Source organism: Bacillus rossius, chromosome 1 (assembly GCF_032445375.1).
Source record: "Bacillus rossius redtenbacheri isolate Brsri chromosome 1, Brsri_v3, whole genome shotgun sequence".
In the NCBI taxonomy this organism is placed as follows: Eukaryota; Metazoa; Arthropoda; class Insecta; order Phasmatodea; family Bacillidae; genus Bacillus; species Bacillus rossius.
In genome coordinates, this window is record NC_086330.1 from 257,472,604 (window position 1) to 257,484,729 (window position 12,126).

General features: G+C 45.8%; 1 protein-coding gene across 1 annotated transcript in view; it reads right to left on the reverse strand.

The window, feature by feature from the left end:
* Positions 1 to 12,126, reverse strand: part of LOC134527505 (poly [ADP-ribose] polymerase tankyrase-like) — a 269,207-nt gene that overhangs the window by 225,229 nt on the left and 31,852 nt on the right. The gene's annotated exons all lie outside the window — the stretch shown is intronic.

The following is a 12,126-nucleotide window of genomic DNA, read 5'->3' on the forward strand; positions in this document are numbered from 1 at the left end:
TGAATCAGCTTTAGCGAGGGGAAAGGCTTCGACTCATCGTGAAAAAAGGTCTGTGACGACGAGTAGGAAGCACTTACCTGTTGTGCTTCTGGGGTAAGGTCCCATCAGGTCTAGGGCAAATTGTTTCCATGGTGTTGTTGGGCGCCTCTGTGTTCCTGTAGGGTGTTGTGTAGCACTTGCTTTGGTTGTTGCACACATGTGGCATTGGCGAACATATTCATGTATGTCCCGGGTCATTCCTCTCCAGGAGTATCTTCTCTGGATTTCTCGGATTGTTTCTTGGATGCCAGGGTGTCCTGCCAATGGGTGATCATGGAATAGTTGGCAGATGGATACTCGTAGGGATCGTGGTACCCATATCTTCCATTCGGTGTTTTGGTTGGGGTGGTACCATATTATAACTTGGTCCTGTTTCCAGGTGGATGGACAAGTTTCTATTAATTGGTGAACCTCGGGGTCCTTCTGTTGCTAAGCCATTAGTCTCTCCAAACTATTATCATGCTTGATAATTTGGAAATGGTTGTGAGGTGGTCGGCGCAGTGGTGAAGGTGATGGAGGCAAAGTCTCCTCCCAATTGTGCAGCGGGACTGTCTCATATTTATGAGTGGGTTGTCGGGACAGAGCATCGGGTAGATCATTTTCTCGTTCCGGACAATGCTCTATAGTGAATTGGAACTCTTGCAGTAGTAGCGCCCATCGGGACAGTTTGGTTTTCTTGTCCTTGGCAGAGTTTAACCAGGTAAGGGCTTGGTTGTCTGTCCTCTGTACAAAAGGGCGGTCTTCCAAGTAGTAACTGTATTTGCGTACAGCCCAAACTATTCCCAAGCATTCTTGTTCATAGATGTTATATTTCTGTTCAGCTTTTGGCATCAAGGAACTGGAGTAACTGATGATTTTTCTTTGTTTTAGGGGTCCTTCTTGGTATAGGACTGCTCCAAGTCCCCTCTGGCTGGCATCTGTTTGAAGTATTAGAGGTATTTCCGGTGTTGGTCGGTGTAGCTGGGTTGGTTGCTCGAACCTTTCTTTAAGCTGCTGGAATGCCTCCTGGTGTTGGGGTGTCCACTTCCTGTGCTGGTTTTTGGTAAGCTGGGTGGTCATAGTTCCCATGTTGGGAGCTACATTGGGGATGTATTCCCTCAACCAGTTGCATAGGCCTAGGAAGCGTCGAAGCTGCTTCCGGTTCCCAGGTACGGGTGCTTCTTGAATTGCCTGGATTTGTTCTGGTCGTGCTTGATTTCCCTGAGGTGTGATAAGGTGTCCCAGGTACTCGATAGTTTCTTGCCCGAAGTGACATTTCGGTAGGCGGGCGGTAAGTCTATGGATTGCCAGGCGTTCCAGTACCAGATGTAGGTGCCTTTGGTGTTCTTCCCAATCGCGAGAGTATATGATGATATCATCGAGGTAGGCAATGCAGAATTTACCTATGTATCAAGCAAGGATAGTGGTGTTCATCATTCTTTGGTAGGTTGCCGGTGCATTTTTCAACCCAAAGGGCATGACACGAAATTGAGACTGTTCTCCGTCAGGCGTGGTGAAGGCGGTGAGATGCCTGGCGTCTTCATGAACAAGAATCTGCCAGTAACCGCTTTGCATGTCGAGGGTAGAGAATATTTTTGCTTGTCCTAGATCTTTAAGGGTATGCTGGACGTGAATGGTTGGAGGTGCGACCATCTGGGTGATTTTATTGAGGCGAGAGTAGTCTACACAAAATCGCAGCTCCCCACCCTTCTTAGGAACCAGCACGATTCGAGAGTTGTAGGCAGAGTTGGTGGGTTCTATTATTCCTTGCCACTTCATCTCCTTGACTTGCTCCATATGATTAGCTGTTTCTGTACAGATGGCTCTCTGACTTTGAATACCTTAATGTGATTTGATGAGACTCAAGAGTTGAGGTACTTGGTCTGGTTTTAACTGGTGTGTTACTTCGCCCTCTGTCAGGGGTTGGAGGGGTGCTGGGTCTTGCGGTGTTTCCCAGTTGATGACATATCTCTTTGTGTTCCCAAGGTAGACAATAAAAAACGGCAAGTCACCACGAGAAAAGCAAGTAATAAACCCATCATCTTGCTTTCTGTAACCAAGGAAACTTATCCTCCCATGACTTTCCAGCCAGAAGGCGCAATGCCTACCACGAACCCATGGAAAGCCCAGGAGACCCCAAACAGAATCCTGCTCCTAACCACTCCAAGGGAGGTTCACCCAACCCAGTTCCAGGATAACCAGGGCTGGACCAACCACCACAAGGGCAAGGATCCAGAACATCTCCCAGGCAAAGGACAACCAACCGCTCCAGAGCAACCGTGTGCCTCAAGGCAGCCCCTGAACTCCGAGCAATTCAACACAGGACAGCACCCAAAAACAACGGAGCTCATACAGCAGAGGCCAGTCTAACCCCAACTAAGCCTCTACCAGCCTCCACAGCGACGCCAGATGCCGTGGCGGACCTGCAAAGGATACTCCAAGGACCTACCAGGACGGTACCGAGAGACGGTTTGGCGGCCACCAAACCGACGGCCTTACCAATGGCCAAATCCTACAATCACCGGCAGCTGTCCCAATAGGCGTTCCCAGGAAACCACCGGCAGCGGTCCCAATAGGCGTTCCCTGGAGACCAACAGCAGCTGACCCCAATCACGACTTCCGGAAAGCTGAAGAAGATATATACGAAGTGATAACCCAGAGACTCGTACACTACAGAGATTGACAGTTATATATGTGTAAAGAGTTCCTCCAAGACGTCCTAGCTTTTCTCCCGTAAAGTAACACTCACCACTAGGGGGTAAATTGACGCTTGCCCGCCCTCTCTATATTAAATATCACGTTACTTTACGTTATAATTAAACCCAAAACGAGTTTTAATAAGCTCAGAAGCACTTCAGGGAAAAAGGTATTTCGGCAATAGGCCTACTCACGTAATATGCGGCGAGGAATCTGTGCGACGTCGTAGGTTATAAACAAAGCGACCAACAATAAAATAATTCATTAAAGCAACGAACCATCTTCGCCCTTTATATTTTACGTTGCTATAACCACACATATTTATTTACTTCGAGATATAATAGTAAATATGAACGAGTTATGTACACAAATGGATATATTTCTTTCGCCACAGCTGAACGTGTACATTGGGACGCCATCTTGTGACTGGCGATCTACCAACTGTATTTATATTTATTTTATACTTCCACCACCAGGGCAGGGAAATATCGGCGAGATTCATGCACGCGCAACTCATCCCTTCCAAAGAGGAGTTAGTTCGCCCCTCCCTTCCTTTTCTTCGTTCCCGCGCATTTCTCCCTATATAAAGGCGAGGTCATCCACCTGAAGTGAGTTGATCGGCCCGACGGCCAGTGAGGCTGGAATCTGCCCACTGACCATAGGACGATCATAGGGGAAGCAACAGAAATGGCTATCCGTTTTCTGCAGCTCGTACCCCTCCTTCACGAGCCAGGCCATTCGAGGACCTTTCTCGGCCTAGGGAAATTCCCCCCCCTTCTTGGCGATAGGGTGTACTTTGTATAATTCAGTGTATGTTGTGAAAGCCGACGCAGGCGACCAATTAAACTGTTTGACATCCAGGTCAATTAAAGTTTTCTTGCAAAAATACCATCATTTTCAATGAATAGTCTAGCCCCATCCCTCACCCCATTAGATATTCACCTACGCCAATAGACCGCACTTCCGAGCATCCGTGCATCCACCGTCAAGAGAAAGTGAATCCTGCCTCAAGACCAGTTCGACCTTCTCCACCCCGGTCTACCCCTGTAAACACAATACCTGGCTCTCACCCAAGAGGGCTCGGTGCGAGAGGAGAACAAATTTTCTGGCGCCCAACGTAGGGCGCCAGAAAAATTTGTTCTCTTCCTCCTTCTCACACCGAGCCCTCTGGGGTGAGAGCCAGGTATCCTGTAGAGAAGGTCGAGCTGGTCTTGCGGTAGGATTTACATCCGGCTGGTATGCAGGTAAATAGCTAGAGGGGTGAGGGATGGGGCTAGACTATTCATTAAAAAAATGTCGGTAATCTTACAAGGAAACTTTAATTGTCCTAATTGTCCAAACAGTTCAATAGGTCACCTTTGTCGGCTTTCACAACATACACTGAATTTATACACGGTACACCCTATCGTCAAGGAAGGGAAGGGGGACAAATTCCCTAGGCCGAGATAGGTCCTCGGATGCCCTGAATCACGAAGGAGGGGTGCAAACTGCAGAAAACGGATAGCCAGTTGTTCTGCTGCTCCCCCTATATCGTCCTATGGTCAGTGGGCGGATTCCAACCCCACTGGCCGTCGGGCCTATCAACTGACTTCAGGTGGATGACCTCGCCTTTATATAGGGAGAAATGTGCGGGAACGAAGAAAAGGAAGGGAGGGGGGAACTAACTCCTCTTTGGAAGGGATGAGATGCGCGCGCATAACTCTCGCCGAAATTTCCCTGCCCTGGTGGTGGAAGTATAAGCTAGTTATTAATAATTAAAAAGAAAAGATAAATGTGGCATAAATAATTATATGTACATACATATATATTCAATCCTATGTATTAAAAAGTATTAAAACTTGCTTTCACAACTTAATTATATACTTTTATAAAATATAAATATAGTTGGTAGATCGCCGGTCACAAGATGACGTCACAGTGTACATGTTCAGCTGTGGCGAAAGAAAAATATTCATTTGTGTACATAACTCTTCCATATTTACTATTATATCCCGGAGTAAATAAATATGTGTGGTTATAGCAACGTAAAAAATAAAGGGTGAAGATGGTTCGATGTTTTAATGAATTCTTCTATTGTTGGTCGCTTTGTTTATAACCTACGACGTCGCACAGATTCCTCGCCCCATATTACTTGAGTAGGCCTATTGCCAAAATACCTTTTTCCCTGAATTGCTTTTGAGATTATTAAAACTCGTTTTGGGTTTAATTATAACGTAAAGTAACGTGATATTTAATATAGAGAGGGCGGGCAAGCGTCAATTTCCCCCCTAGTGGCGAGCGTTACTTTACGGAAGAAGAAGCTAGGACGTCTTGGAGGAACTATTTAAACATAGATAACTGTCAGTGTCTGTAGTGTACGAGTCTCTGGGTTATCACTTCGTATATATCTTCTTCAGCTTTCCGGAAATCGTGATTGGGGTCAGCTGCTGTTGGTCTCCGGGGAACGCCTATTGGGACAGCTGCCGGTGGTTGTAGGATTTGGCCATTGGTAAGGCCGTCGGTTTGGTGGCCGCCAAAACGTCTCTCAGTACCGTCCTGGTAGGTCCTTGGGGTATCCTTTGCAGGTCCGCCACGGCATCTGACGTCGCTGTGGAGGCTGGTAGAGGCCTAGTTAGGGTTTGACTGGCCGCTGCTGTATGAGCTCCGTTGTTTTTGGGTGCTGTACTGTGTTGATTTGCTCGGAGTTCAGGGGTTGCTTTAAGGCAAACGGTTGCTCTGGAACAGTTGGTTGTCCTTTCCCTGGGAGATGTTCTGGATCCTTGCCCTTGGAGTGGTTGGTCCAGCCCTGGTTATCCTGGAACTGGGTTAGTTGAACCTCCCTTGGAGTGGTTAAGAGCGGGTTTCTGTTCGGGGTCTCCTGTGCTTTCCATGGGTTTGTGGTAGGCATTGCGCCTTCTGGCTGGAAAGCCATTGGAGGATAAGTTTCATTTTTGTTACAGGGGGCAAGATAATGTGTTTATAACTTGCTTTTCCCGTGGTGACTTGCCGGTTTTTATTGTCAGCTACTGAGCTCGGACAACCTTCATCTTCCTGATTTTCCATTGCTGGGGTGAGGATACCTCTTCTTCTTATTTGTGTGGGAGGAGGACTGGGAGCCTCCATCGGTATAGTGGTTGATGGTGCTGGCTTGAGCTGGTTACGAGATATTTTCCGTATTTTCCCATGTGGGTCCTCTATCCAGTAGACATTTCCTTGTCGCTGGAGGACTTGGTAGGGTCCTTCCCACTTTGGTGCAAATCCGGCACAAAATTGGTTAGGCTTATTGCTTAGTGGATGGGTCTCTGCTAGTACCATTTGTCTTTCGGCAAGCGCGTGATTGGGCATATTCTTCGGTGTAGAATGCTTGCGGGCTAGGTACCCTACTCTGGTGGCAGCTCGTAGACGGATCTCTTCGGCTGAAGGGCGGTATGTGGGGTTGGAACTCCATTTCCAATCTCCAGGTCGCTGGATCTGTCGTCCCAAGTTTAATTCACTGGGGCTGGTTCCGATCGCTTCATTGTGTCTACGCCGCAGTGTGAAGAGGATTTTTCCCAGGTAGCGATCCCAGTGGCGATGATTGCCCGCGGTACGGTTCCTGATTATGGCACTCTGTAGGGTTTGCCTGGGGATGGTAAACTGAAGTGGCCCAGGTTTCTATTTCCCATTTGGCGCGAGTGTCGGCCCATAGTATGCTAGTGAATTGCACCCCATTGTCTGTAAGTATGCTTTTGGGGTATACCCATCAAGGGAACACTTCATCTTGGAGTTTTTTTTAAGATAGAAAATGAATCAGCTTTAGCGAGGGGAAAGGCTTCGACCCATTGTGAAAAAAGGTCTTCGACGACGAGTAGGAAGCACATACCTGTCGTGCTTCTGGGGTAAGGTCCCATCAGGTCTAGGGCTAATTGTTTCCATGGTGTTGTTGTGCGCCTCGGTGTTCCTGTAGGGTGTTGTGTAGCACTTGCTTTGGTTGCTGCACACATGTGGCATTGGCGGACATATTCTTGTATGTCCCGGGTCATTCCTCTCCAGGAGTAACTTCTCTGGATTTCTCGGATTGTTTTTTAGATGCCAGGGTGTCCTGCCAATGGGTGATCATGGAAGTGTTGGCAGATGGATACTCGTAGAGATCGTGGTACCCATATCTTCCATTCAGTGTTTTGGTTGGGGTGGTACCATATTATCCCTTGGTCCTCTTTCCAGGTGGATGGACAAGTTTCTATTAATTGGTGAACCTCAGGGTCCTTCTGTTGCTCAGCCATTAGTCTCTCCAAACTATTATCATGCTTTGATAATTTGGAGATGGTATTGCGGCGGTCGGTGCAGTGGTGAAGGTGATGGAGGCAAAGTCTCCTCCCAATTGTGCAGCGAGACTGTCTCAAATTTATGAGTGGGTTGTCGGGACAGAGCTTCGGGTAGATCATTTTCTCGTCCCGGACAATGCTCTATAGTGAATTGGAACTCTTGCAGTAGTAGCGCTCATCGGGACAGTTTGGTTTTCTTGTCCTTGGCAGAGTTTAACCAGGTAAGGGCTTGGGTATGTACAGGTAGGTGAGTTGTTGGGTGTGGGAGGGGAGGCTGTACCCCTCCGCTGTCTGGGTCTGCTTCTCTGGAATCCCTGGTGGTAGGAATGTCAGGAGCACTTGCCTGCTTGCTGCTGTTCCTGGTGTGGGCGATGGTGTGCCTGCTGTTGTTGGTAATGTCTTTTATGAGCTGCAAGTGGTGGCAGGGGTCCATTCCAGTGGTTGTTGGCTAGTCCGTCTGGTAGAGCTTGGAATGGGTTTTCACGGGTGTTGTAGAACAATCAACGGGCCCCGGTGCGCCAGAAAATTGTTGATCTCTCCTCACACACCGAGCCCTCTTGGGTGAGAGCCAGGTATCCTGTAGAGAACGTCGAACTGGTCTTGAGACAGGATTATAGCTGGGCAGTCTTCAAGGAGGGGCGGCGCAAGGGTTGCGGAAGCGTCCGTCTCCGGGCTGGAACGGTATTGGAGAGGGCTGTTGGTAGATCCCTGGATGGCCTGGTCTGCTTCATCCCTGCATGTCCTGGAGAGCCGGCGATGGGTGACAGGGGAGCCGGGAAGTGCCGAAAGAGACGCAGGATACTTCGTATACTCTCTGGCTGGGTTCCTGGTCTCTCGAAGGAGGTTCGAGGGGGCTGATGGTCTGTTCAGGAGCATGGGTCCTCGGAGGGCTGGGTATGGGTGAGAGTGGAGGTGGAATGAGGTGATAGGGGCGTAAGAGGTGATGGAGCTGATGCTGGTTGAGCTCTTCCTCTTCTTGCCTCTTGATGGTGGTTGTGCTGATGCTTGGAAGGGCAGTCTGCAAGAGTCGGCAGAGTCCCCTCAGCAGAGGGAAGCCGTAGCGAAGATCCGGGCAGTTCTCCTGGAGTCGGACGAGCTCCTCCAGGGTTGGTGGTGGTCCGGGTATCCGCACCAGGGGTGGAAATAACCCCGACGGAGGCTTCACGAAGGTGACCTGAAGTTTCCTCTGCTGTGCGGCCTGCTGGAGTAGATGAATAGCTAGTAGGGTGAGGGATGAGGCTAGACTTTTCATTGAAAATGTCAGTATTTTTACAAGAAAACTTTAATTGACCTGAATGTCAAACAGTTCAATTGGTCGCCTGCGTCGGCTTCCACAACATACACTGAATTATACAAAGTACACCCTATCGTCAAGAAAGGAGGGGGGGACAAATTCCCTAGGCCGAGATAGGTCCTCCGATGGCCTGGCTCGCGAAGGAGGGGTGCGAGCTGCAGAAAACGGATAGCCAGTTGTTCTGGTGCTCCCCCTATGATCGTCCTATGGTCAGTGGGCGGATTCCAGCCTCACTGGCCGTCGGGCCGATATACTGACTTTAGGTGGATGACCTCACCTTTATATAGGGAGAAATGCGTGGGAACGAAGAAAAGGAAGGGAGGGGCGAACTAACTCCTCTTTGGAAGGGATGAGATGCACGCGCATAACTCTCGCCGAAATTTCCCTGCCCTGGTGGTGGAAGTATAAACTAGATATAAATAATTAAAAAGAAAAGATAAATGTGGCATAAATAATTATATGTACATACATATATATTCAATCCTATGTATTAAAAAGTATTTAAACTTGCTTTCACAACTTAATTATATACTTTTATAAAATATAAATATAGTTGGTAGATCGCCGGTCACAAGATGGCGTCACAATGTACATGTTAGGCTGTGGCGAAAGAAAAATATTCATTTGTGTACATAACTCGTCCATATTTACTATTATATCCCGGAGTAAATAAATATGTGTGGTTATAGCAATGTAAAAAATAAAGGGTGAAGATGGTTCGTTGCTTTAATGAATTAATCTATTGTTCGTCACTTTGTTTATAACCTACGACGTCGCACAGATTCCTCCCCGCATATTACGTGAGTAGGCCTATTGCCGAAATACCTTTTTCCCTGAATTGCTTCCGAGCTTATCAAAACTCGTTTTGGGTTTAATTATAACGTAAAGTAACGTGATATTTAATATAGAGAGGGCGGGCAAGCGTCTGGGCCCACGTTGGGCGCCAGAAAATTTGATCTCTTCTCGCTCCGAGCCCTCTTGGGTGAGAGCCAGGTATCCTGTAGAGAAGGTCGAGCTGGTCTTGCGGTAGGATTTACATCCGGCTGGTATGCAGGTGAATAGCTAATGGGGTGAGGGATGGGGCTAGACTATTCATTGAAAATGATGGTATTTTTGCAAGAAAACTTTAATTGACCTGGATGTCAAACAGTTCAATTGGTCGTCTGCAATGACTTTCACATGCACAAAAATTACACTATACACCCTAGCATCAAGGAAGGGAGGGGGGACAATATCCCTAGGACGAGATAGGTCCTCGGATGGCCTGGCTCGCGAAGGAGGGGTGCGAGCTGCAGAAAACGGATAGCCAGTTGTTCTGCTGCTCCCCCTATGATCGACCTATGGTCAGTGGGCGGATTCCAGCCTCACTGGCCGTCGGGCCGATATACTGACTTCAGGTGGATGACCTCGCCTTTATACAGGGAGAAATGCGCGGGAACGAAGAAAGGAAGGGAGGGGCGAACTAACTCCTCTTTGGAAGGGATGAGATGCGCGCGCATAACTCTCGCCGAAATTTCCCTGCCCTTTGTGGTGGAAATATAAACTAGATATTAATAATTAAAAAGAAAAGATAAATGTGGCATAAATAATTATAAGTACATACATATATATTCAATCCTATGTATTAAAAAGTATTTAAACTTGCTTTCACACTTAATTAGTTAATTTTATACTTTTATAAAATATAAATATAGTTGGTAGTTCGCCGGTCACAAGAGGGAGTCACAATGTACATGTTCAGCTGTGGCGAAAGAAAAATATTCATTTGTGTACATAACTCGTCCATATTCAGGGTGGCCACTCATCTGGGATAATAAAATTCCTGGTTTTTTCCAGGTTTTTTCAAGGGTGGTTTTTATCAATATTTGCATACAATTTGTATTTTTGTTACACAAAGCACACACAATATGATGTTTTATTGGCGTTGGTAAATAGACAACTTAACTATAGGCTTAAAAATTAAATCAATGAACTTGCTTAAAACAAAACCTACCACCAACAAAAAAATTTATAATCTCACGTCACAAAAATTACTTGACACCAAACGCACGTGTTTTGCCCCTCCTGCGTGGCTGGCTAATGCTGTTCTTCCTATCCATGCTACCGATATTGATTTTAACATTACACAAATTGCAAATAGCGTTTGTCCTGCACTTTGGATCCTTCTCCACCCATTCAAACTCTTCCATATATTTGTCATTGTATGTGGTGACCGAACTCGTTGACATTTTGATAGTCTGCGCCAATTACATGTTAGATTAAAAAATTCAAAACAACGTCCCGCACAACTAAACTTTTAAAAAACTCGAGAAAAGTATTGTGATACCGTGACGCAACAACATGAGCGCAAAGTAAAAACAAATATACATACAAAACTAGTGCTACCAACATGCCGTGCGAGAAATTACTACCACCCTACAACAACATTTTCAGCCAAAATGCTGTTGCTTTTGAATACAGAAACATAATAAGTATGGAAGTCTGAATTGTTAACGGTTTCTTACGTACTACAAAAGTTTTTAAATGCAATATGAACAAATTAACTTTCACAAAATATAGCTCACGAGCATACTGCCGTGCTTTGACGGGTGGTGAAAGTGCTCATTTAACAGTCGTATGTTATTGCGATCGTTACTTCATAAAAAAAATTCCCGGTTCTAATAAAAAATTCCTGGTTGATTCCAGGTATTCCTGGTTTATTTAAGAAATCCTGGCTATTTCCCGTATTTCCCGATTTCCCGGTTGGCTGGCCACCCTGATATTTACTATTATATCCCGGAGTAAATAAATATGTGTGGTTATAGCAACGTAAAAAATAAAGGGTGAAGATGGTTCGTTGCTTTAATGAATTATTCTATTGTTCGTCACTTTGTTTATAACCTACGACGTCGCACAGATTCCTCGCCGCATATTACGTGAGTAGGCCTACTGCCGAGATACCTTTTTCCCTGAATTGCATCTGAGCTTATTAAAACTCGTTTTGGGTTTAATTATAACGTAAAGTAACGTGATATTTAATATAGAGAGGGCGGGCAAGCGTCAATATCCAATACAGTTTAATGTGTCAGCAAGTATTTACTTACAATTATGTTAGAAGACGCCGTGTGTACAGTGTACAGTTGATGCCCGGCGCAACAGTTGTATTTCGGATTCGCGTGCGCACGGTTTGTTATGGCTGACGCCAGACCGAGTTTTGTAAAGCACAGAACGGGAAAGCCTTTGAAAAGTGCACAGAAAACTATTGTGTTGAATGTTTTTAAAACATTTTCAGACAAATATCCGGATTGTCGTGTGAACGATATCGCGAGTATTTTCACGGTTTCTCAAAAAACGGTCGTATAAACGAATTGGACGCATCAGAGGGCGGTCGCATCGGCGGGATTCTACTATATTGCAAAAAAAAATCCTCAAAAATTTAAAAAAAATTTTCTTCACATATCGGTTGCACTTCATTTTTCCCCCATCAAATCTGGTTAAATTGCCGCGACCTATATGCTAGTAAATACGGTATAAATTCCTATAATTTTGTGTAACGATTGCTGAACAAAACATTTTCAGCATAGTTCTGAAACCGTATTTTGAGGAGACACATATATGCATTTATTTAATACGAAATGAAATTTTCTAAGTAAATCTGTTTGGAAGTTTTTTTAAGGACACTTAGTGTGCGTGTCATGAACTGTAACAGATTCTTAAATTTTAGAGATTTTAGCATGATAAGTTATAATTAAAATCCCTGTAATCTATTATTTTTCTTGGAGGGGACTTGTAAATGTTAATCTTTTAGAAAGGTTTGTTTGGTGTTAATTGTGCCACCAGTAGGTGCGGGTCATA